We start from the raw sequence: 27,706 nt of genomic DNA on the forward strand, positions 1-27,706 counted from the left end.
AGCCTCCCAGGCCAGCTGCATTCATCCTTCCTTCCCTTGGAATGAATTCTGGGCTTTGCTTTGACTGTGGAGCACTGTTCATGACTGCTTATTGTCAGAATGAAGATTTGAATATTCCTGTTCTAATTTTTCCTGTCTTGGGTCATGTAAGTGATTAGATCGAATCACATAACAAGGGAGAGAATTTTATTCACTGAACGTGCTCCATGAGAATTACAAGAAAAGCTATTGGTGGAAATTAGAACCATACCTCCTAGGGATTGTATACCTTCCTCCATAAAGCAGGAAACAAAACCTAAGGCGTGTGGCAAGGTATGGCTTAGTTTGGCCAATGGGTAAAGCCACAAATTCCACTGCTTTCCTCTAGTATAGAGACAGTGGTGAGGGGGATGAGCGGGTGAAGGCAGTAATGATTTTGATGGTCAGAAAACCAAACAGCTAAGACGTGGGGGAGATTTTTAGTGGTTATCATGGGTATGAAATTGGAGATGAGAGTCTGATGTCTAGAAAGTATTTCTGAGAAGCTCTGTGCAATCTGTTTGTGTAAAATCCCTGTGTCATCCCCTCTGAGAAAATTAGTAATGATCTATATTAAACTTCAAGTCTCCTAGAGTCCTCTTTGTTTTTTCATTTACTGTGACTCTGCTCAGACCCTGGCCCCATAGGCCTCAGTTTATATCTTACACTGAATTTAGGACTTACAGCAATTTGTCATTCCTACAATTTTTCTCCAACTAGTAAGCAGAACAAGCATCAGAGAATGAGAACTAGATTTTTTTTTTTACTTTAATAAGGAAAAATATGAATACAAGAAAGAGAGGAAATTAACTGGAAGACAAGAAGAGAAATCACCCCACAGTCTGCATAACAACCTTAATAAGGTAGGTATGTTAGCTTTTTTTCAGATGACACGAAAACAGAGTTTTGGAATCTTATTCAAACATGTAAGAAAGGACCTGCTGCTATAACAACCTCAAAATTTCTTCTGTCTAACCCATGAAAATCTCATTTTTTTAATCTCATGTGACTTTCTAATGCAGTTTGACTGTGGATCAGGGTGGAGGTGGTCAATGACCAGAATTCAATCATGTGAACACATCTAGTGCAAGGGAGGCTGGGAAATGCAATCTGGCCATGTGTTCAGAATAAGAGCAGCCTAGCAGGCTCTGCCACCGAGGGAAAATAATTAGTAGCAGGGGCAGCCTTTGGATCAAGATCTAGTTGACTATTAGACCAACACACTCAGCTGAAGGGCTGTATCATTTCTTTTTCTGAAGCTTTACTTACTTTTCAGTTAGGGCAGACTTGGATAAACAACTAATCTGCTTCTCTCCTTAACACTTACTTCCCTGGTGCTTTTTCCACAGACCTCAGTCACCACCCCACCCACACCCACCCCTACCACCTCCCATTTAAAAACTCAACTACAGACCTTTTTATTCATGGAATGACTCTTATCAGAATTTTGCTTCCCATTCACCTTTCTTATAGTAAGATTTGACATTGATTAAAGGGTTAACAGGGTGAAAATAAATATCACACCTTATCTTTCACTGAATTAAGGACTTAGAGCAGTTTTTTACTCCTTCCTAGGAATGGTTTATTCCTATAATAAAGGAATAGAGAGATATTAGATATTCACTGCAATAGACAAATGGTGGCTGAAGGCCTCAGCTAGAATAAACTCTTTCCCTGAAACAGGACCATGGCCAGAGAAGAAAGGAGAAAACCAGGAGGATGGTCTTCAGAAGCTTTTCCAAAAATGTGTGCCCAAAGATCTGCCCAGGAATACTGTATGACTGCTTAAGCATTATACTAAAAAAAATCCAATTTTTACATGCAAATGCTTTTCCTTTTCTACATCTGAAAGCCACATGTGCTTTTCAATCAGCCAGCATGAACAGACTGACAGACAACATCCCTCAGGAAATGCTTGATATACCATCAGGTTTCAACACTCTTCTTCTTGCCCCCTCTGGAGCAAGCATGTAATTTTGCATTTGTGTAAATACATATGTGTGGCATATTTATTCACATGCTGCTAAGTAGAGCAAACGACTCTGCATTCTTTGCTGGTTATGTACTCATGAAGCAACTGCATGTCCCCCGCATGCTGTTCTTGACCAGAATGAGGAATCCACAGGTGCTCACAAAACACAGTCCAAAGCAGTCCGAGGTTAAAGCCTGCCTTGCAAGGACCTTGGACCTTTCCTGGCCACTCAAACCCATCCCAGTGGAGAGTTGGAGTAGGTACTCCTTTCCTCACTCTCCCTTCTCTGTGCTCTCATGGTTCTGGATGCATGGCTTGTCATGTTCATTGCACTGTAAATGCTTGTTTACATCTGTTCTCAGGTCCATGGGCAATCCATCCATTTTAGAACCAAGCACAGAATTACATATAATAATTCTGTAAAATATTGTTGATAAATGAATGTATTAATGAAGAAAAATATCAGAACTCTGAACAGCAGCTTTCCTTAACAATTTAACAATTCAGGGGCCTAAAAATTCAGCATATAATGATCACAAAGTGCCCTGGTTCCACCCAAAATCTTAAACATTTGTTAAATTTATGTAGTTACTGAAATATGTTTTGTCTTTGATCATGGTTAGAGATTTAAATGTAATTCTTTAAACTGTGAGCTGACTTTTCTGCATACATATAATATTCCACATAAGCATTGCTCCTCTCTATTGCATGTATTAGTTTATCTAATCTTGACAACAACCCTATAGAGTAGTTGCTATTAGTATCCCCATTTTACAGATGAGGAAACTGAGCCACAAAGAGGAAAAGTAATTGCCCAGGCACATAAATGTTAAATATCAGAGACAAGACTCTCTCAGGAAGACCGACTCCAAAGCTTGAGTTCTTAACCACTATGCTAAACTCATTCTTTTAGCAACATTATATTAATATCTAACAATATGCTCAATTAAAATAAATTAATTTCAAATAATGTTAGGTGCTCTGAAGAAAATGGTCTGATATGGTGAGAGAGAGGAATATTGGCTAGCAGGGACCAGGGAAGTTCTCTCTGAGAGGTGACTTTTGAATTGAGACTAATTTGATAACAAGTGACTGGCCAGGCAAAGCCAAAAGGGCAGTGCATTCCCAGAAGGAGGTACTAGAAGTGCAAAGACCAGAAACAGAGAGGGCTGGGGGTGTTTAGGAACAGGCTCAAGTGTCTGGGGTATAGTGGATAAGGGTAGGGTAGTACAAGCTGAAGTCAGAGGGACTGGCAGAAGCTAGATCATTAGAGTTGTTATTAGATTCATTATCTGTGCAATGGGAAGCCATTAATGGGTTTTAAATTATTCTGATTCCTTTTTGTAGAATTAACTGAGGTGGGGAGATTACAATGGAAAGACAACAGTAGGGAGGCTGCCTTAGTAGTTCAGCTAAGCTCAGGTAGGAGCTGACGGTGGCTCAGACTAAGGTAGTAGTGGTTGGGTAGGTACAGTGTGTACCCAGATGTGGTAGAGATCATGAGAAGCATTTAGAAGGGTCTTCTGTAACAGTGTGCTAATAGGACTTCTTAGATGGAAGCAACTATCAAGAAAGGGCTATGCCATGGAATCAGATCTGATCTTAGCCTACCTGGAGCAGACATTGGGCACCCAAAATATGGGGATAACCCTTTCTTGATCATCAGGCATCTTCAGTGCTCTGATTTCTGACTTGGAGTTATGCCGTATGGAGTCTCTTCAGTGGGAGATCATCATTCAAAATCTATTAGAATGATGTCCAGGAGCTGTCAGGGCTGTTTACCTCCCCTGCCATCAGGGGATCTGTGTATTCACATAACACTGAAGGGCATTCACTCACGCAGACTGGATGGAAATTTAATAGGTAGAGATATGTTGCTAAGCAGAGGGAACAGGTGGGGCAGAATGTAAGGTCAGGAAAATACAGGGACATTCAGGGCAAGCATATATAGAGAGAAAGTTAGAAAGAGAGTGAACTGGGGTGCATTCATGGAGGGTGTTGAATCTTTGTGTACTTTATTCTTAAGGTAGTAGAGAATCAGCAATGGATTTTGGGAAAGGGAGAGAAAGCCAGGAAAGTGTTAGATCTGAAAGGAACCCAGCAGTGGTGGACTCCACCTGCCTAATATTGCATATCCTCCTATCTCACCTTTAAAGAAATAGTGTCAGCATAGGTATGCAGTGTATCCATGGATAAACCTACAAATTTCATGTATTTCCATACTGCACAGGAGTCTTTTGCTGAGGATAAATCAACAGATAGTTTTGAGTGCTGAAGCTAAGTTCTCTGGAGAAAGCAAAGATCACTGAGACAGTCACCTGGCCTTCATTCATGCCAGTATCTCAAGCTTACCCAGCCTAAAAATAAAAGACCAAATGTAAATGCCTGCCTCACAAGCTGGAGTCCCTATGCCATCTCCTCCACAAGTTTTTATGTTGAAATGTTCCTCTGACCAAATCTTCAGACTTTTCTTTATTGCACAGAATAGCAGAGAGAGACACCATGCCTTAAACTATGTGAAGTGAATGTGTTCAGAAAAGAAACAACCTTAGGAACTAAGAAACTAAAAAGCTATTTGCCCAAGTTTTCTAATTATTGGATGCCTTTTAGCAGGCATATTGGTTTAACTATTTAGCAGAGAACAAAATAACAATGATTTAAACAAAATAAGTTTGTTTCTCTAATTTAAGAATCTAAACTGATAAGCAATCCATGAGATTATTCAGTACCTGGGCTCCTTCTATCCTCTGTGTACCATTCACTAACGTTGCCCTTATCTACATGGTCACACATAGCTCACAACTACCCTGTCCATAGTCCAGCTACTAAGAAAGAGGAAGAGAGAAATGGGAAAAGAAAACCTATCTGTAACTCCAGGGAGAAAAATACCTCTAAAACCGAAATCATTCAAAGGGAGAAATAAAGTTTAAAACCCTTTTATTGCTTACAAACTGTGATCTGGGGCCATTTCTCTCTCCTGCTCTGGCAGAAGCAAGCAAGAATCTCCCACCAACCTCTCAGGTTCAGATAAGCTCTGGGTTGCCCAGGTAACTACCCATTGATATGGAGATGAGCTACGATTCTCCACCCCTGAGGAATGCCTGTTGATATGCAGATGCACTAAAGCCAGGTGAGATATTCTGGAAATATTACAATTTTACCCACAGGCCACCCCTCCAAAATCCACTTACAATCTACTTGTTTCTCCTCTTCCAAAATGGTCCCTGGGTGAGAAAACTGGAGCATTGTGACCAGATTAATGACATATAATAGCAACAGCAATAAATCATGATAATCCTCAAGCTGGAGGATTCCATTAGGTTCAAAGTCCTATGCAGATTAAGTCCAAAGCTCATCCATTCTAGCAGGCAGTAACTAAAGAGGTAGAGAGTTCAGAGCAAACATCACATGGCAGCTGCAGCCACGGGACACATTCAGGCCAAAAGGAATGTAGAAGAAAATAACCTTAAGGGCAATAAGATACATGTTTTAATGACACAAGCATAGGCAAATCTTGTCCATCAGGTAGGATGCATGCAAGAGAGTGGTCCTGTGACAGAATAGTGGCAGGAATGGGATCTCGTTCTGGTCTAGTACACCAGACTTTCACCCCCCTCCCTGTGGGAGTTACAGATGGGTCAATATGTAGGGCTACAGGAGGTACATGTCCTGGCCATAAAGATAAAACAAAACTTCCCATAAGAGGCTCTTACTTCTTGGACGTTTTAGGTACACTACCATAATCTTTAGGGGCCACTCTGCTGTTACTCCAGGAATACACATGAGACCAGCTTCCAGGCTTTTTCCCAAGGTGCCATAAGGGCCAATCATCACTGGTCCAGGTGTCAAAATGTCCAGGGCCACGTCTATTCAACAGTGTCTCCAGGGTTTAGCAGTAGGGGCTGGCAGCAGGATGTTTTTCTGCTGGCCATATTCTGACTTCAATAGTTCTTCTTTGGTTTGCACAAACAGTTGCATAGGAGAGGCACCAAGGTGTGTTAGCATATCCACAGGGTTCAAAGCTCCCTTATGGGGCTTCTCATTCAAATGCTGTAACACTGTCCATAAGTGAACTGACCAACCCCATAGACTATTGGTATCTGACTTCAGGCCAGATTTCAACAAACTGTTGTACTTCTCTATCATGCCTGTCCCAGTCAGGTTATATGGTACATGAAACTTCCCCTTTATTCCTAATTGCTGCACTCATCCTTGTAACACATGTCCAGTAAAGTGGGTGCCTTGATCATTCTCAGTCACCTGCAGCCAGCCATAGGCTGCAAAGAGATGCTCTGGCCCCTCTTGGTGGTTTGCTGATTTGCACAACATGCAGGAAAAGCAACCAATAGTTCAGCAGCCGTGTCCACACAAGTCATGGTGTACCGATATCCTTCTGATATGGGCAGAGGCCCAATATAGTCTATCTGTCACCTGAGAGGGGGTATCACCCCTTTCACTATTGCCCCATGTTGCTGTGGGAGTCATTGTAAGTCCCTCTTAGAGCACACAAGGCACTCCTTCTGGGCTCAGCTGACTTCTTCAAAGGTCAATGGCAAGCCCCATCAACAGGCTGCAACCCACATTGTGTTTTGCCCCACATGCAACATATGCTGATATAGCCATTGGACCACATCAGAGGCAGGCTTTCCTCCTAGCTAATGCACCTGGGCCAATGTGTCTGCTTAATCATTCCCTCGGGATGCCAATGGCAAATGGCCAGTCACATGATATATAGTGACAGTCTTAGTCTGACCAGAGGCTCATAGGTCTTGCCACAACTCTTGCCCTCAGAGGGGCCAGTGACCGGCCATCCAGTTGGCATGGTACCATGTTGGTAGCCACAGGGTCAAGCCCCAATAGACAGCCCAGCTGTCAGTGCAGACAACTATGGGCAAATGCTCCTGGCTGATCACGAGCCATACAGCCTGCAACTCAGCCCACTGGCTGCTCTTCCCCTCTCCATCCTCCATCCATATTGTCTCAGTCTTAGGATGGAAAGCCACAGCCCTCCACTTTGGACGCTGCCCATGACTGGAGCCATCTGTATACCAAGCATCTCCAGATACAGGCTCTTTTCCCTCCTGGTAAGGACTCTCAGCTACCAATGGCTCAAAAGCAAGTTCTTCCTATTTTCCATTGGTATAGGTCACTGGCACCCAATAAATGTTGGAGTTCTCCACTTAAGGAGCTAGTAGAGAGGGTGCTGCACTGCTGTAAACATGCACCCCATTTGTCCAGTGTAGGCATCTGTGCCATCCCACTCTGTGGCTTTTGAGTCCAGTCTCACACCCACCCCACAGTGGGACAGTTGGGTATTACCTTGTTGGAACTGTTCCGGTGATGGGTTCTGTAGCCAGTAAGGCATGGTACACAGCAGCCAGTTGCTTCTCTATCAAGGTGACCCAGACCTCTGCTCCTTTCCATAGTTGTGACCAGAATCCAATAGGTTGTCATGTCCATTCAAGCCACTGCCAAAGACCCTATCCACAACCATCTTCAGTTACATGAACATCTAATCTAGCTCACAGGGCCTTGATGAGTCCATTGCACTCAAGGCTTGTATTACCTTGACTGACCAACTGGCAGCAGTAAAAACAGCTGCACACGTCTCACCCTAGTCTCACCTGATGCCCTTTCATACCAACCAGTATAAGAGCTTCAGAATTTGTGCCAAATGTGGGATAAACACTCTCCAGTAGCCCAAAAGACATAAAAACTCTTTTTTAAAATTAAGGTATCATTAATATGCACTCTTATGAAGGTTTCACATGAAAATCATTGTGGTTACTACATTCACCCATATTATCAAGTTCCCCCCATACCCCATTGAAGTCACTGTCCATTAGTGTAGTAAGATGCCACAGAGTCACTACTTGTCTTCTCTGTGCTGCACTGTCTTCCCCATGACCCCCCCAACACAATGTGTACTAATCATAATACCTCTGAATCTCCTTCTCCCTCCCTCCCCACCTGCTCTCCCACACCCCTCCTCTTTGGTAACTGATGGTCTCTTCTTGGAGTTTGTGAGTCTGCTGCTGTTTTGTTCCTTCAGTTTTGCTTTTGCTTCAGGAATAACTTTAGTTTTACCCAACCAGACAAGCCCCAAGAATTTTACAGACAAACCAGGTCCCTGAACCTTGGTGCTGTTCACAGCCCATCCTTTTTTCTGTAGATGTTGTAGCAGTCTAGGAACTGCCCCTTCTAAATCTGAAAGAGAATCAGATGTGAGCATAATATCATCAATGTAGTGATACAGTTGCACCATTTGCGGTTTCTTCCATGTGGCCAAGTCCTGGGCTACAAGTCCGTGACAGATGGTGGAACTGTGTAGGTATCCCTGAGGAAGGACAGTGAATGTCCACTGCCGGCCTTCACACATGAAGGTAAATGGTTCCTGACTTTCCTGTGCTGTGTCAATAGAGAATAAAGCATTAACAAGGTCTACTACATGATGATACATTTTCACCTCATGGCTGAAGATGTCCAGAATGGCTACTATAGAGGGGACAGCAGCATGCAAAGAGGGTGTGACTTTATTCAGTTCCCTGTAGTCCACAGTCACACACCAGGAGCTGTCCGGCTTTTTCACTGGCCACACTGGGGAATTAAAAGGACTAGGAGTGGGTTTTATGATGCCCACCTTCTCCAACTCCTGTAGAGTTTCTCCAATTTCCTTGTGACCCCAGGCAATTTATACTGCTTAGTATTTGTTACCGGCTGAGATACAGGCAGAGCTGCAGGTGGGTGCTTAGTCCCCTCGGTACTGCCTTTACCACACATACCCTCAGTCTGAAGTCACCTGCAGTGGTCTGTAACCACAGGCCCTGCAGGATTTCTACCCCCAAAATATATTCAGGGATGAGAGAAATGTACACAGTATATTCCTTTGGGGGTAAATGTCCTATCCCTAATGGGATTTGGGCCTTCTTCACTCTAATTGCCTTACCCCCATAGCCATCTGTCACAACAGGGGTCCTGGGAAAACACTCAGGGTTGCCATAAATTGGAGAACCTTCAGCTCCTGTGTCCACCAGTGCCAGGACACACTGTACATTCACAGGGGACCAATGAATTGCTAATTCTACATGTGGCCTCTGGTCCTCAACATGTGCCCCAAGGTGGGGACCTTGAGCCCCACCTCAGTCAAACTGCGATGCCCAATCATCCTACTGTGGGGGTGAGGGCCCAGGTTAATCCTGAGTACTGTCCCCCAGGAAGTTTTGCAGGGACACAGGCCAGGTATGAGGCCTTGACTCGCTTCTGTGTCCTGGACCTCAGCAGCTGGAACTGCTGCTCTGGCTTTAATTGGTGCCACAGTTCTAACAAGATTCTGTTGGGCTGCCCACCAAGCTTTTCTTTCACTACCCTGGCCTTTCTCAAATCAACCCACATCTGGGTCCTCAAGACCTTTATGGGGCCTCTTTTGCACCTCTCCTTTCAGTCGTAGCCTGTAGTTCCTTCTGTGCCCTTATTGTTTCAACCTCCCCCAGATCTGCTAAAGTATGAGTAGCCTCACTTTTGGCTTGCCCTAGGTGGGGAGCAAGAATAGTCACTAGGGACCCAAAGAGAGTTGGGGGAGCTGTATGCAGCACCAGATTTCTCATTCCTACAGTGGACACCTCCTCATCAGGGCCCTGGGGGCCCATATTATAGATTTTGTTTTCATACCCAATTCCCACATTACCTGTTAGAGCTCTACCTACATTTTCCAGCTAGTGTGTAAATATGGTAAATCACCCTGATTAGGCCAAACTACCCTGATGGCAGCTGTCGGCCATTCCAGGAGTGTCTGATTCCCTGAGGTGAGATGGGCATTTTGCAACTGCTGCTGGAGGGAAGATGAGTCATCAGGGAAGCCAGTCTACTCATCTCAATACTGACATAACAATGTTTTCCACCCTCATATCCCAGAGACATAAAAGCCATGTAGGCAGAGATTCTGATGGCTTCTGCCTATACCAGATGCTCATGTCCACCAGCTCATCCTGGGTATAGGAGCATGGAGCGCTCCCCAACCTGGGGAGGTGGTGGCTCCTTCCCCCTGAGGAGCTCACGGTTGTTTCATTTTTATTTTCTTAATTACAGCCAGGTAGACCTTTAAAACAAGAGAGGCTGGTACCTCAGGATATGGCCTCTGCAGCAGATCAGACCATGGCCCCACCACCTCCTCTTCTCCCCCCAGATTCTCCTCCATCTCTGGGGCTGATGACACCATTCTTTCCTCCCCTCACCCACAGCCTCCTGCAACGTGGCTTTTCCTGATTCCTCCCCACTCACTGCTGCTAAGGAATCTTCCAGGAGTGTGACCTGTCTTTTCAATAACTGTCTCTCTTCCTTAATGACATCCCATAGGTTATTGCCCAGCTTCTTCAAGCGATGCTGAAGTGTGTCTCTCTCCTACCTAAGTCCTTCTCTCTCCTTGCTTTTGATAATCCTCTCTTTCTCCTGTATAACCCTCTCTCTCTCTCCTGGATAACATTTTCCACTATCTTGATGAAAAAAGACCCTACAATGTCAGCTGCTACACAGCCACTAAGGGCTTCTAAGCAGTGTTCTAACTCACGGAGGGCTAATTCTGGAGCTTCTGGTGTCTCCACCCTTCCCCAGTTCTGGGGAAGGCCCCACCCCTCTGGGAGGTACTTAACCCTAGACCAATTCCTCACTAGGGGCTCCCAATTTGGAAGCCCCACAGATGGGGCAACAATAACAGGTGAAGCTGCACCCTCTGCAGCTGCATCCACTGGGGACTCCCCACCATTCACAGCAGGGGTTCTGGGCATCTCCCCACCGTCTCGAGGGGGAGCCTTCCTAAAGTCGCTTCCGTTTAGACAGATTTCAGGTTCAGAAGTCCTCCCGACTACATCCAGATGTAACTCCAGGAAAAGGAAATCCAGGGGCAAAATACCTCTAAAACTGAAATCAGTCAAAGGAAGAAATAAAGTTTAAAGCCCTTTTTTTGCTTACAAACTGTGGTCTGGGGCTGTTTCTTTCTCCTGCTCCAGAAGAAGCAAACAAGAACCTCCCCCCAACCTCTCAGGTTTAGATAAGCACTCAGTTGCCCAGGTAATTACCTACTGATATGGAGATGAACTACTGCTCTCCACCCACTAGGAACACCTGTTGATATACAGATGTACTAAAGCCAGGTGAGATATTCTGGAAATATTACAATTTTACCCACACCATCCTTTCAAGGACATGACCCAGAAATTATGTACATCACACTTGTACACATCTCATTGACCAGAAATTAGTCAATGACCACACCTAGCAGCAAGGAGGGCTGGGGAATCATATAGTCAGTTAAAATTTGGGGGCGAAAATACTTACAGGAAGAAGGGAAAATGGATATAGGAGGCCAAAAGCAATGTCTGCACAAGGAGAATTTGTGACATGATTCTACAGTGCTCTAATATCATTACATAGACCATGCTCTGGTAACATATTTAACAACTGTTTTCACTCAAGTTTCGTTCTTAAATTTTAAAATATAAATGGATCATCTTCAGAATTTTTAAAAATGAAGATTATTAAGTTCTGATTCTAGTAAATCCATGAATCTGAATTTTTAAAGGTCACTGGAGGTGATTCTTACATACTTTCCACAATTTGACCACTGTTATGGGCTGCCTTGAATAAAATTTGGGAATAGTTTACAAATTTTGCATAATTAAAGCCTACGATTTGTGGCATATACATTTGAACTTGAGTTGAGGTCACCTTTATAACCAGAAAATGGTCACCTGAACAAAAGGATCTTTAATTTCCTCATCATGGTTGACATTATTAATCAGCCTTTCTCACCCCACACCCAGAATCCCTTGAATGTAAGAGCGATTATTTGCCCCTGGCAAACTTGAGTCATTTGCCTCATGATGCTGTAAAAATTCAATAATAATAAACGATTATTTCATATAGTTTCACAAACACTGTTATGGGCTTCATCTCATTTATTTTCAGTTAGCAACATTTTACAGGTAAGGTGGTTTAGAGATCAGATTGCCTTGGTCACATGCCCCAAACCCAGATCTTCTTCCTCTGAATTGCAGTATTCTTTTCCTTATGCTGCAGTAATCTCTTTGCTTCCCATCCTAAATTGAAATTAAAATAGAAACAGCTCAAAATAGAGCAGAAGCAATGAACAGAGTTGACAAATGCATTATTAAAAGGATGAGGTAACAGCATATGAACCTCAAAAACATTACACTAAGTGAAAGAAGCCAGACACAAAAGACCTCATATTGTATGATTCCATTTGTATGAAATATCCAGAAAAGGCAAACCTATAGAGACAGAAATAAATTACTAGTTGCCTAGGGCTGAGGATAGGAACAGAAATGAACTGTAAACAGGCATGAGGGAAGTGAATATATTCTAAAACTGAATTTATTGATGGTTGCACAATTCAGTCAATTTACTAATAATCACTGAATCGGACACTTAAAATGCACAAATTTTATGGCATGTAAATTATAACACAATAAAGTTGTCTTTTAAAAGCATGAAGTGTTATTAGAAGTAGAGATTTCATTTTTGGCTCTGCCACTTACAGCCTGGATTAAGTTGAGAAAGTACCCAACAGTCCTAAGACCCTGGGTTTTCATCTCCAAAAACGGGGATAAAACTAATGTCTGTCTCATAGAGCATCTAAATTTTTAGCACACTGGGAGAGCCAAAAAATGTTGCATTTCATCAACATTAGGGTTAGAAGCTTAAAAATCACATACACAACAAGTTCTAATTATTCACAATTAATAATTTTGGCTACAAATGAAACTGTCAGTAAAAGAACATTAAATGGCATTTAAAAACACTTATCAAGGACCATATATGAGGGTCCATGATGTGAGGGTAAGACTTACAGTTTAGTCCACCACCTTTCTACCTACATTATATGTACATACATCTACCTGAGTTTGTACACGCCTTATATACACATACAGCTTCAATATTACTTTCCATATTTGTTTCACATACACACACACACACCCACATGCGCACATCCATTTATATTCAATATATATTCCCTCTGTGTGTGCATGTGTATCCCAGAGACCACGATGGTTTGAGTATAACGTGGAAGCATGGCATGTATGGTATCTCATGAGACCTTCTGGATCTTAAATTTTATGAAACAAGAGGAAGTGTGGAGTGCCTTGTCCACCTTGGCTGCCCTCAGATTTGTGAGTACCACCTTGGCTGCCATCAGATTTCAGGTGTGTCCCTTTTTGTTCATACCTGAAATCTGGAGACTGCTGCCCTGTGAAAATACACGTTTGAAGAATGTTTTGCCTTGTTCTGAACAAGGTTTCTGTGCAAAGTAATGGCACACGGTGGATGGTGTGTCTGAAGCACACCTTTGCAGTTCATGTCAGAACATTATAGCAGCAGCAAGAACCAAGATAACAGCTCTGATTACTGCACACTATTTCCATTAGACCAGTCCAAGTATGCCAGGCTTCCTCTTTCCCTGGAATTACTTTCTGACAAAAGATGATTTAAATTATTTTAAGATGTTTACTTTATCATTTTCTTCCTTCCTCGTCTGATTCTTGAGCATTTAGCTTTAACACATTATGTTCCTCTGATATAAGCCTTTTAATGTCAACTTGTCAAAAACTAATTACATTTCATTTTAGGTAGAAAACACTCAATAGCTGATTTTTTTGAAAATTATCATGTAAGTCAACATCACCTTTCTACCTAGCATTCTAGGAAACCTGCCATGTATACACTCAACCTTCTTCAGGCCCAGGATGCACTTTGCAAAAACTGCAGGGCTCTAATGGGGCTGGGCTAAAATCCCCTCCTTTGTTGCAGAGGTTTGCTGTGTGGTTTAATGCGACCTTAGCAGACTGGCACACCAGTTTCCTGGTGTAATTTAATGTTAAATAACAATTTTTAAACTGTGTCAGGAAATAAGTACATGTAAAATGTCATCTTTGGAAAAAAAGGAGAACAATTACAGTTATGACATGCAATTTGCATCAGTCTCTTTCGAGATAATCAAAGAAAGATAACAGAATACACTAGCCAAAATGCGCTAAGCAAGGAAGAGAAAAGGAGAGCTTTTGTATTTCCATGGCTCCATATTTCCTTGACACATCCAAGCCAGTCTTTTTCTGAGTCCAATGAATAAGCATTTGTCATAAGCTTTACTGTACCATGAAGTTATGATTAATATTACAGCTCAAGTACAGCCGGTTGAAAGACCACATTCATTTTCAAAGTCACGTCGCATTGATTAGAATTCACTGCAGGTTATTCAAATAACGATCCTCTCTTTCCCCAGGAGAATCTCTGTCTGATTTTCCTTTATCCTCATTAAAGATCCCAGGTGCAGACAAAGCTTTACGTACTTCTAATTTGCATTATCCTTGGAAAGGAGGTAATTCACATACCTTTAGTATATAGCACTTGTTTTTGTAGTTTGCTCTTTACTATCATCTATTTAAATAAATCAAGAAATTTAGCCTTTATAAATCCTCAGACAATAGAAAATACCAAATTTCATTATCTTTAGTAATGACTCCATGGATCTAAACCCTCCATGATAATTCACATAAAGTGAAGCATTTTTGTTCAGCTCTTGGATGCACTTGGCTTAAAAAACATGGTTTTTTAAAATTATTAATTAGGAAAAAAAATTTATTTTAAGAGTGAAGAGCAGTACACAGCACTTTTTGGCCTTTCTAGAATTGAAAAGTAAAGGTTCATCAAACAATAAATGTAGTGCTCAGATACTCCCCAACAGAACTTGATATGTTATTTAGCTAATTAGATAAATTTCTATGCAATGACTGATCAATTATTGCCTCTGTTGAGATAATTTATTAGCTATTTTTCCCAATTTAGCATTTTCATGGAATCACATATGGATTTCATGGGCATAAGGTGTGGGCCTCAAAATTATGACAAAGAATTCTGCCGTGGACTATTTTTACCTTTAGTTTTTGTGTAATGAGTTTAGCCTGAAGCAGACTGACAGCATTGTTGACATTTCATTGAGTTTCCATTTCTCAAGAGAGGAGAAATTTTAACTAATTAAATAATGTTAGAGTATCTTAGAAGCTACAAAGGCAACATGAAACCATCCGGCAGTCACACCATATTTGTTAAGACCACTTGCATATTTCTGAGATCTTTAGAAAGTGGAACTCTTCTTAACAAAACTCTCAGAGGCACCAAATGATATGGCTGACATAATTGGAAAGCCAAGGGCAGAATAACTGGAAGAGAATTTTCACAAAAATAATTATTTTTCAGTGTGTGGATCAGTAATAAAGATGATTGCTTTTTGGGTGGTACAGCAGCTTAATGGCTCTGTAACATGTGTGTGTGTGTGTGTGTGTGTGTGTGTGTGTGTGTGTGTGTGTTGGTGTGTTTTCAAATTGAAAGTCACCTGTGCTATTTACAGGGTGGCACTGGAATTTCCAAGCCAGTGAATCAGCATTAACCATATATTTAGGTATTAATGAAAACTGATGTCTTGCCTCCTCATTCATTTCTCAGGGACAACATGAGTTTCTGTGATCTTGGAACCTGTTCTTGGTAAGTCTTTGCCTACATAAACAGTATAAAAGAAAATTAAACATTTTATTGGCATTTGCATTCATTTGTTTCTGCTAGAAGGATTTGTAATCAGGCCCAGAATCTCATTGACGCTGAGTAAAATGGAACAGAGTGTGCACTTGGAAAAAACAAACAAACAGAAAAACAAAAAAGGCTCTCTTAGTTCAATGAGGGACTATTTAACATGGGGTAAAATTTTAATGAAAAATAGTTGGAGATTTTACTCAGGTATGTCATTTCAGTTGAGCTTGTCAGAGGAGCCCTATAGATTCAACATAAATATGAGTTAATGATGGAAACTAAAAGTAAGACAGAAATGTTTCCATGTCCACTAGAGAAATATGCTAAATCATGCTGATACAGAAGATTACAATATAGCTGCTGACATTCTGGAGCTATTTTGAAAATGATGGTAAAATGATGTGTGAGCTTCCTCTGGAATAAATAAAATTGGAAAAAGAGCATTTCATAATGAAATAGACACCTACAGTGTGTGTGCATGTGTGTATGGTGTGATGGCAAAGCATAGGCACACATGTGCACACCTATGTGTCTATGTGTGTGTATGTGTCTCCAGGCTTAGTATCTCAGAGATGAAGGCCTGGAACTCACTGAAATTTATTTCCCCTTTAAGCCTCAGGGAACCTTTGAGATTTCATTGACATTAATTAAGCCCACCCCAGGATCATGGACTTAGTCGGTTTGGTGAACTTTTGCTTTAAAAAGCAAGCTTGCTTGCCAGAGGAGTTTTGTTCCCTAGCTCTTGTTTTATTGTGGTTTCCAGCAGGGGATCTTGTTTCAAGGGATATGATCAAAGTAAAGGACATTTCTTCTGGGACATATTTTACACAGATTAAATCTCATTATGCAACTTAGTCTTTAGTCTATATTCTTTTTTATAAGCTTATTATATAAACGAATGTAACAGAAAAGTGTGAATTTATTACATCAGATATACTAAGCTCCAAAATGAAGCTAAGGTCCAGTGGAGTCAAACACTTTTCCTTTTCAACAGTGAATTTCAGCTCACAGAATTTTAGTGTAATCTTAAATGAGGTTGCCATATACATGTGTGTGTGTGTGTGTGTGTGTGTGTGTGTGTATATACATATATACATGACTGTGGACTTAAGATTTCCATAGACTTTGCATAATTTGATTTTCAGATATTAAGTGAATTACTGTAAGAAACACATTGCTATCTTTTGACTTTGCTTCCCTGAGTTTAAACTATTTCCTTGCCTTTTTTATTGTAAAGGTAGGCAAGGTACTTTGGCAATATGAAGAGGTATGCCATAGTACCGGTCATAGGAAGTTATGTTTTCTCACTGAATATTAGTAATTTGAAAAGTTGAAATGCATCCAGCAAATCATACAGGAGAGTAGACATTGAGCATAGGTGTTGGTTAAATCCGTAGAGCTAATTCAAGTTTGCACTAAAATTTACAGTTTCAAAGAGTGATTACCCAATAGCAATCTCTTTCATAACTACACACTGCTCTTAGATTATTATCTCAAACATCTAAGAAACATTGATACTTAGTACAAATCTGCTTTCCCACAGCCTCAAGGTGGAAAAAAAGTCTCAAAACACAAAGTGATTAAGTAGCCTCTGCCTATAACCCTGATATTTAGACCAAATGAAAGTTTAGTCTTCCAGTTACTTTCTGTAAAAACTGTGTTATGTGTGTCTACAGCGAACACATATCTCAGAATATGTTAAAACCACATACTCAGTAAAAGAGTGTAAAAAGATGCTGTATTTTCAATAGTTTTGCTGTTATTTGATTTCCAAAGTAAATTATACATTTCAGATCTAATCTCATGTTTGCTCTTCTGTGATTTCAAAGGCCTTGCAATTAAAATTGCAAGTAAGTGGAGGAATTGATTTTTCTAGCTGAACGAAAGGATATGATGCACAGTCAGTCAAGTTTCAGGTTAAACTCTGCTGCTTGGTCTAGTAATTTTCTTCACCATTTGGTCGCTAAAGGTGTATTTCCTTCAGTGGAGGGAAAGTCCTCTCCCATTTTAGCTCTCAGGCTCTCTACTGTGCATTTAATGAAAAACTAACTTATAACACTGTTTGCAGTTGTTCTATAGCTTCTGAGGAGGTCTTCTTGCCTCCTGACCTTTTGCTGGGTCTTCACTCTGAGGCCTGAGAGAAAACCATTTTAAGAAGCTAAGGTGGTGGTCAGTGAAATGGTTAATCAGAACACAGACTTTTTTTTCTCTCCTGATCAATGAAAGTCAAATTCCCTGTGTAAGTGGTTAACTCATCTTTAGAAGTAGAAACATAATTAAACCAGAAGGAGTCTGTTATGATTAGGGGTGAGAGACTGGGGTTAGTTAAGCCATAACAAAGAAAATGAATTCATACCAATCTTTGCACAAAGTGCAGTTTTCCTTTTCTGATCATATTATGTAAAATGTATTTCCTGTTGCTTTTAAACAATGAAGCTATTTATGTAACTATTCAAAAGGAATTTTTGATGCAATGTGTCTTCACAAATACATATTCTGTTTATTACAGATTTCTGACACTAAGCATTCACTGAGTCTCTTTTCAGAATCTTGCTTCTTGGTGGTTTAATGTCTTTAAAGTGACCTTAATAATCTGTATCCTCATTTAGTTCACTTCTGAATAAATATTTCTCCAGATGACTTCCATATAGCTTAATAATGTATGCATTATCTACTTTAGACAATAAATTTCTAAAATCCTTACTATTTATTGTGTTCTAATTCTTTATGGCTATAATAATTTCTATTGAATTTCCACTATCTAATTAGATTTATAGCTTTTACAATATATTAGTACAGAGCATTAGTGTTTTTTTCTCTTGGTTTAAGTTAATTTTAGCTAACTTTAAATAAAATGAATTTAATTATCAAATTTGTGAAAACGTTTAGAAGAAAATGCATGCTTATATTAAATGCTCCTTGTCTACTTCATTATAAAATGCTTTTTTTATTCCATTTTATTTTCATTTAGGTATTTTTCCATAGTTACGTTGCAGTTATTTCCATATTTACATATTATTATCTGCTTGTGCATTAATTGAGGTAATGGTGCAAGTAAAATAATCAAAGCAAAAATAAAAATAAAATTAATGCCACATGAAAATTTTGGCCAAATGTGAAGAGTGCCACATTCCCTGCTCACTTGTCAGAATCACAGCTGGTGACTCTGTCCTGAACTGTCAATGTAGACTAACAACCTATCTACATACATCAGTGCTCCCTTCTTCAACACTGAGGGTTTCACACCTCAGCACTTGTACATTCAACTCTATATGTTATTTTCAAAATGAATGGGAGTGACATGTTCTGATCAATTGTTCCCTTTATATTGCAGCAGACAATGAGATATTCCATCAGCACTTTCTAGAACTTGGGGACAATACTAGCTGCCAGGGAGCCAGCCCATGCCCTAAGAGCATAGCAGGTTCCATTATCATCCCAGTCATTCCTTTACAAAACACTACTGAAAAGCAGTTACATGTGAGAATCTTGAATTTTTCTATAAAAATGTATTTGTAATCCCCCGATCTAGCAGTATATTGGTTAATAATTAGGAGGAGAAGGGTATACATATATATATGTGTGTGTGTCATATGTGTAAAAATACATAAAGGTAATTTGTAAAATATGGTGCCGCAAGAAATGTGTCTCTTTCAATGCCTCAAGACTAAGGAGTTCAACAGCTTTCTTGGTTTTTTGAGGGATTTTTTGTTTGAATCTAAAGATAGTCTATTCTAAGCCATTAAGTAAACATAAACACAGTAGAGAGTCCAGGCCATGCAGCATGAGAACTAGATTGGACCTGATATCCAGCTGGGCAACACCCAGCAACCCGTTCTACCTCTGATGGAAGAATAAGCGAAGGTGACCATCCCAGATAGCCTGTAAGGTTTCTTTCAGCTGTGAAACAATGCCTTCTTAATATAGACAGCCATGTTTGTGTCTACCAAGTAAAGAATAAAGGGACTTGGAATTTTAGTCAAATATCTTATGGCTTTAATAATCTGAACCATTTTCTTACTTTACCATTTAGTTTGTAGGAACTCCCATTTGCCCTGTCTCACCTCAGACGGGAGCTCTCAAATGTTTTTCCCATCTCCAGTAGGGGTAACAGAGTGAGTAGCAATGTTAGTCAGATCTAGCAATTCAGAGCTTGCTCTCTGCCTTCAATGCTTAAAGTGCCCCCTGCATATGAACTCATTTCGCCTGTGATTACCGAGTGTGATTTGTCCCATTTTGAAGCTGAGCAAACAAGTAGTGAGACCCTAAGTTTCTCTCTCTTGTAAATATGTCAGACTGAGAACCAGCATGAACCTAAGCCAGCTTTTAAAAGCATATTCAACCTTACAGCCAACCTTCCCTGACGGTGACTACACAGTCGTGTGGATACTGAAAGTTCTATTGTAAAAATCCTGTTGCTCACCTCCTTACCCAGTTGCCTAAGAAAGAGTGCTCCGTGTGCGGCCCCCAAGGCCTGTGCTTGGCCCTCCTCACCAGCCAGCGACACAACCACAAGCAGAGGCACTGCCTGAGGGGCTCTGCCCCGCCAGTGCCAAGCCATGTAACCTTAAGCGGGGGCTGAGGGGTGAAGGGAGTTTGGGATCTTTGGCAAAGGATGTAGCTAGTTTTCTGGTTACTGAATGTGATGACCCCAGCTTCTAAGAGCGGCTAGTATCACATTCCTTTTAAAATTTAGCTGCTAAATAATTAGCAAAATATTACATAATCATTTTTTGGTTATTTGTTTTGATTTTGCTGCAATTGAGGTGAATAAGTATTCAGTAAAAATGCAATACTCATATTTTGAACTTCTCATTGGGGTGTGTTGCATGTACTCATTTGCAATAGGAACCTACCTTCGTGCAGGCACAGGGCATGCAGTGGAGAGCAACATGGGCCCTGCACACTCGGAGCTCATGCAAAGGCCACAACAATAAGGATGACGTTTTCCTAATTACTGGGTGCAAAAGTGTTATGAACATTGCTATATTACTTATTGCTCTGGTCTCTTCTGAAAAGGTATATTTCATTTTAACGACAAAAAATCCTTTGGAGCAAAATGTCACACAGTAAAAGTCATATTGGTTTTTAAGTGGGCACAGCTCTGGAAAGTGAATGAAGCAGTGAACTGGAACAGGAGGAAGGGATCAGTGATATTTAAGCCCATTTGCCGCCCTCTCAGATGTCACTAGAACTCAATATTCAGATGCAACTAGGCAGGCATTTTCTTTTCTCATTTGACCATTGCTATTTTGGGTACAGTTAGGGAAACTGATGCTCAGAGAACTTAAGTGAGTTGCCAGGGTCCCCAACCACTAAAGCAGAGAGCTGGGATTCTAATCCAGATTTTTGACAGGCAAATCAGTATTATTTCCTCCAGCATGGTTTATCTTCATTCCATCTTGCCTCCCATAAAAATTACAGGGGTTTTGTTCCACTTGGTTTCTGTGTAGGATAACTAAAAGAAAGTTCTTGATAATATTTCTTAAGTACTAAAAATGGTATCCATGTTATTTGTAGAAAGACTTGAAAATTATAAATTTTAAAAATACAAGATAAAAACAACTTACAGCATAGCTAAAAATAACCTCTACTAACATTTTGGCATGTATCTTCCAAAGCTACATGTAGATGGATATACAGATGTATAGTGGGGTTTTTTGTTTTGTTTAAAGGCATTTTAAATTCCTTCACAATGAACATGAGTTACCTTTTTTATTAAAAAATTACTATAAACAATAATTCTAACTTCTTTGGAATAACTTCAAAATTATTAAAGAAGTTACATAACATAACTTTATAAACACCGAATACATTATACACCATTTGGTCACTTGTAAGTGTGTGTATGTATGTGTGACATATTTTGTTCAATCAACAGTATATTGTAAATATATTTCCACACCATTAACTGTTGTTCTATACTATTTTAAATCACTGGATAATATTCAGTCATACCAATGTAGAACTGAATTAGCTAATTTTTCATAGTAGACATTTAGGATGCATCCAATTCTTTATTCTCATAAATGACTCTGAGTCTCAATGAACAGCTTACATAGTTAAATCTTGGCACATGTTCATAATTATTTCCTGAGGTAAAAATATTTTTTAGACTTTTAAAACTTTTAGTAAAGTTTCAGAGTGAAAGATATGTAAACTCTCTAAATCTAAAAAACACATATGCTCAAACTACCTTTAGAAAAATGATATCATAGTATGACCCATCAGTGGTATAGATAAATGTGCGCTTCATTTTTACTCACCAATATTAAATATGATTCTTCCTTCTCATCTTGGACAATGGTAAGCCAAGAAAAAAAAAAGCTAGTTGTTTGAAATCAGCATCCATAGATTAGTAGGGAGGTTGACATTTTGTTATGTTTATTGATCATTTGTATTCTTTTTTTTGTTAATTTTCTTATGTGTATAGAATGATCTTTTCTTAAACCTCTTTGTAGAATGATTTTCAATATAAAATTTTCCTTGTTACATTTTATGTCAAATCAATAGTCAAACTCAAATTAATCAGCAAACTCAGCTCAATATGAAAACTAATGAGTTGAAAATAGGATTTGTAAGGAAGCTGTTGACAATGGAAGACAAATCCTTCAGGTCCGGCATATCACTTTTGTTGAGATCTGGTTCTCTATTGGTTCTAATGCAGAGAGCAGACAAATTTAAACATGCAAAGTGAAGAGGTCTAGTGACCATCCTCATGGAGACAGTTTGGCACAATAAACTCCAATGAGATAATCCTAGTTAGAAGATATTATTACAGTGGACTGGTGAACCTACTTTTCTCAGGAAAAGTTAAGTTTACATCTCCTGGACTGGGAGTCCAAATCACATGAGGATAACTCATCTAAGATTCCCTTAGACACCAAGATGTATGAAACTGAGATTTGCAACATTCTGGAGTAAAGAAAAGCATTAAAGCATATTTCAACTTACTACTTTAGACTTAAACAGAGTCCAGGTAATCACTAAAAGACACATGTAGACTCAACTGCAAAATGTGTTTAAAAAGTTTCAAATAAAATGTGCACTTCATAAATATATTGAATTGTATTTCTATTACATAAATTGGATAATTGGGTTGAACTATGTGGGTATTTTTAGCTTTCCAAAGAGGAGTGTCATTTATTCCTTGAAATTAAAACACACACACAGTACCTCCCCACACTGACTTTGATGAAGAATCTGGCCTTCTAGTTCATTTAACTTGAAATAACAGATTTGTGTTGATGGTGCTTTTGTTCTTGATAGTGAGAGAACTTGTTATTGCAAAATTAGCTACTCACCCTCAAGCAATTGCTAATATTCCTGTTCCTGAATAGAAAAGGGGAGAAAAGAGCATATGGAAGCAAACAAAAATTGTATTAATAATACATAAAGTACTGCTACAAATGATATTTCAATAGGGGAAAACAATAGGAAAACTGCCGTTTTCATTGGATCTTAATGTATTTATCAGTCTCTAATGCTTCCATCTCCAAGCAGTTCTCTTTTATTGACACGGCAACACAAATTGCAGAAGTAAATTGAATCACAGACTCAGAATGTAAAAATCAATGAGAAATAATTTTGTAGCACTAAAGTGAATAGTGTAATGCTAGGTATTCATTTAATTAACCATGAGCCTTTCCACATAATGCACAATCATTGCCAGCTTTTCAGCTCATAGTTGTTCCAGGAATAATGGGTTTGGGATTCATCTTTAGAAAACCTGCATTAATATTTGAAAGCGTTTAAATCCATTAGTGGGTCATCTGAACACTGCAGGTCACTTTTACATTGCTAATTGAAACAATAGTAATGGGTTATAATCTACTGTCTAATAATGCCTGGAGTGTTTTACCGCTTTTATATCTGCAGATTCCAGGAAATATGTAAATTTGTTGCTGAACTGTTATAAAAATATGGAAATTTAAGCTGCAGACATCAGAGTATTTTTTTTTCTAAAAAAAACACAGCGTTAATAAACTGAGGAGTTACACTCCATTCTGGTGTTAGGATAAATTCCTTACTCTAGACCTTCCGCTGTTCTCTCTCCGCTCTGGGCACAGCATCTGCCACTCACGTTTTCCACGTTGCCATTAGGAGAAAGTGAATATCATTAAACCAGCGAGTAAACAATCGTGTCATTGTTTCCATATGCAAGCTATACATTGACTCAGCCTGCTGGGTCCCGGCTGCTTTTTTATTTGCCCTACATGAATTTATGCAAGCATTTTATTTTTCATGGGGATTTTCAATATATATCCACATTTTCTTTGATGGGGGCAGTCATGTGGCAGCAACTCTAGCATATGAAGTGAGAATATGGTTTCAGTGTGAAAACATACATGTGTGTAAGTACATACATACATATAAAAGGAAATAAGTGAGAAAAAGAGAGTAAGCTTTCTGAATCCTCTTTGTAAAATTAAATGTCATACAAATTGATACTTAACCAGCATTTTCTCCTTTAATTGAACATGGATCTCATGCACTTACCTGTGTCTTCCTATGCTTAATTACTGTTTGATTGTGCAGAAAATCCAGAAAGATGCCTCTTATTATAATAAAAAAATGCTTTGGCATAGGTAGAGATTAGATATGTATGCATACTCATTTTATACAAATGGAATATGTTTTTGGAAGTGCTTTATACCAAGGCTCAAAGGACAATAATGACTTAAATCCATTTACTCTCTACCATCATCAATATCATCTCATTAGTGTATTCAGGAAAGAAGAGACAACTAAAATAAGCATCATGGATGGCACTGAATTTGATGCTATAGCAAGAAAAGCAGTATTGTAGTTTCCGGTTTTCATCATCTTAGCAAGTGTATTTACATCTGAGGAGGGTACGATAAATCAGTATCAAAATCTGATGTCATCCACAGAGCACTGTTAGAGAGCTTCCAAGCAAGGTAATAGAGATTGCATACATAGACTAGGAGAGCCCATGTATTAATTGCATTGTATGTAGAATTCAAATGAAACATTTTAATGACTTTTAATGAGGGTTGTGGATAAGAAAGGGGCCAAACATCCCTTGGTTCCTGAAACAGAAAGACAAAAGGGTTTGAGATGTGCAGAAGGAAGTTGCAGAAAGGAAACTTGACCTTGTAAAGTCCCCTCTTAAATATTCCCACCATGTTTCCTGTCTCTCCATGCACTATTAAGCTCCCTTTCAAGTCAGTTAATATCACTATACTTGAGTCAGCAGTACAGGACATGGAAAAAGATGAAACAATGACCCCAGAAAGCAAGTTGTTTCTTTATCATAGAAGGACAAATACCATTAGCCGACAGTGCAATAAATACCCTTAAAGATATTTTTCACTTTCTATCAGCTAAGGAAATTGACAAAGGGATCATGACTTGATGATCAACAATGAGAACCCTGTTGTGATTAAATGGGATGACAAATTGGGCTTTGTGTACCCAGTTATAGCTCTCATGAGTTTTATTGTGCCTACAACAGAGACAGGTACTTAAGGGTTAAGAGAAAATCCCACAATAATATAACATACCTAGTCAACCAAGAAATCCTATGTGAAGGTCAGAAATCTCTTTCTAACCCCTGGGAGTTTCTACAGCTTTACTCTTCTTGTTTAGCCATGTTGTGATAATACAAAGTATATGGAAGCCCAAGAAACCAAATTCTTGCCTTTATCCTTTAGACAAATCTTGGTAAATTTTTAGCCACAGACATAAGGACTTACATAACTGAACTTACACAAATGAATCCCTTCATTTCTCACTTGCCATTCCCTGTCTTACTGTAACACAGTTTTGTTTAAATTTTTTGGACTTTGGAATTCTGTTTGTTTCTAGAGTTGGTAACCTGGCCACCAGTCATGAGTGAAGATTTGCCCCAAACTTGTCACCAAGAATGTGCTACCTTCTTTTCCTGTAGTGGTTTAGTCATCTTTTATTTCCTTTTTAACTAAACCATTAGTGCCCATTTCAAGAAGTAAAGGGAGCTCTTTAATGTAAGAGCTCTTCCAGTTCTAGGTTGCTGATCACTTCCTTTTAGTGCATTGAAAGAACATTCATTTGGGAAACCCGATTCCTTCCCATAACTTAAGACATCCATTAATGGTGTGCCATTCATTGGTTGACTGGCTATTAGCAAAGGAAAAACCTGACCTTGTTGCCATAAACCAGGAAAACAAATCTCCTCATTTTAGTGTATGCTCTTTGCTTGTCTCCCAGTGACTTAGGTGTGCCCCTTTTTCCTGAGTGAATCTGTTAGACAATATACTTTCCTGCCCAAAAGTTGTTGTGACCCTTGTTCTGGGTGAGATGACAAGGCCAGCACTTTGGCTGAAATGTGACATCCCTCTTTGGTCCATCTCATTGGAGCTCTCTGGCTCATTTATTTGTTTGCAACTCATTTGCTTAATTTGCTGGTTTATTTCTTCATTCATTCAATAATATTTATTGCTTCCTAGTTAAGAAAAAGACTTAAAGCCTATTGTATTCAGGTGCTTATTTATTCTTTATTAAAGTTTTCCAAATTTGAGTCTCAGATTGTATGGGTATGGGTGAAGACATACATATATATACACACATACACATATAGCCCATGAAATTCCAATTTCATTAAAAAAAAAGTGAGCCAATAGCTCACTTTGTATTAGCTATCATTCATTTCTTTACACATGAGCCCTGAGAGTGCTTTGGAGTTTCTAACAAGAAGTGCAGGGCCTCATCTAACTTTGACTCAGGGGCTGCTCCTTCACCCACAAGAGAAGCCGTGTCCTCATTAGATATTTGTGGCTTTGGGAGGTGTGCCTCTTTGCTACCAGCACTTGCCTTGACTCACCCTCAGATAACAGGGAAATGCCAGCTGATATTACCAGATAAAATATTTCTCTTTCCTATGACCCTGTTTGTGGAAGAACACAAATATCTCTCTCCCAGAAGCAGAAAAACGGGAACAACATAAATAACATCTTAGTGATTATTCATAGTGTTAATATTACTTGAATGTTACAAATAATATCAGCTAACATTCAATACACATATGCAAATTGCCAGTGTTTCAGGTGCTCACATGGACCGTATTTTTATTAATTCTAACACAGCATTTTTTTTTTTACAGTTGACATCTTCAAACTGGGATATGCTTGACAACTTCTAGAAAGTCACAGTTTATTTGTTATACTTTATTTGGTTAATGTAATGAGTCATATTCTATGAAACAAAATATTAACTCATTCCAATGTCACAACAATTCTGTGAATTAAGCACTATATTATATCCACTTTATAAATGCAACTGAGACACAAATGCAGTTAAGTAACTTGCTCAAGGTTAACTGTCATTAGGTTGTAGAGATAGGATTCAAAGCCACGTAAAGTGTTCCCAGGGCCTGTGCCCTTAACCTCAACATTTAACTACCTCTCAAAGGATGAAGTTTTCTTGGCTGGGTCTTTTATTTTCCTGCTTGCATGGTGTTATGTGCATTTTGTCACCCAGATTTTTAAAATATGCCCCTATATCTCTCTTGTTCTATTCCAGGTTAGCTGAAAGTTAATGGAAGCTGCAAAATTTCTGATTTCTGTATCTACAGTGGAGAAGAACTATATGCTGTGTTCTTTGTGTGTTGATTTCTTGTCTTTAAGATCTGGTCTTAAACCCTGAAGAAATTTCAACATTACTGTCAATTTGGTATTGTGACACAATCTATTGTTATTATATACTGATTTCACAAATTGGACCCGTGAGTTTGAGTCACAGAATTGAGAGACAATTGAGATGAAGAGAGACACAATTGTGGAAGTACAGAAGTCATAGGATTTATCTCTCTGGAACATTTAGTAACTTATTTAACCTCAAAATAATTTTGTTTTATATTAGGTTTTTTCTTGGATTTAAATCAGAGAAGATACTAGATGTGAGCACTTTATGGGTGGGTAAAGAAAAATGAAAACAAAACGTGCTTCTAAAGGGAATAATAAAAATAATATAAGCATGCTTATTTCAATATTAAGTCACTCTCACCTTTACTGTCAAAAATCAAAATACTCATGTAAAAAAAATTAACAGATGTAATGTTACTAAATCAGCCTCATGAACAATGACATTACCTTATTACACCAAACAACATGACAAGTTTAT

The 27,706-nt window shown here is 39.2% G+C and overlaps 1 long non-coding RNA gene across 1 annotated transcript; it reads left to right on the forward strand.

Moving 5' to 3' along the window:
* Nucleotides 1-654: 654 nt before the first annotated feature.
* On the forward strand, nt 655-27,706 carry LOC130683155 (uncharacterized). Its single transcript, XR_008996767.1, has 3 exons — nt 655-881; nt 15,503-15,541; nt 27,446-27,706. It is a non-coding gene; the product is annotated as an uncharacterized LOC130683155 (long non-coding RNA).

The sequence above is a fragment of the Manis pentadactyla genome, chromosome 3 (genome assembly GCF_030020395.1).
Source record: "Manis pentadactyla isolate mManPen7 chromosome 3, mManPen7.hap1, whole genome shotgun sequence".
NCBI lineage: Eukaryota > Metazoa > Chordata > Mammalia > Pholidota > Manidae > Manis > Manis pentadactyla.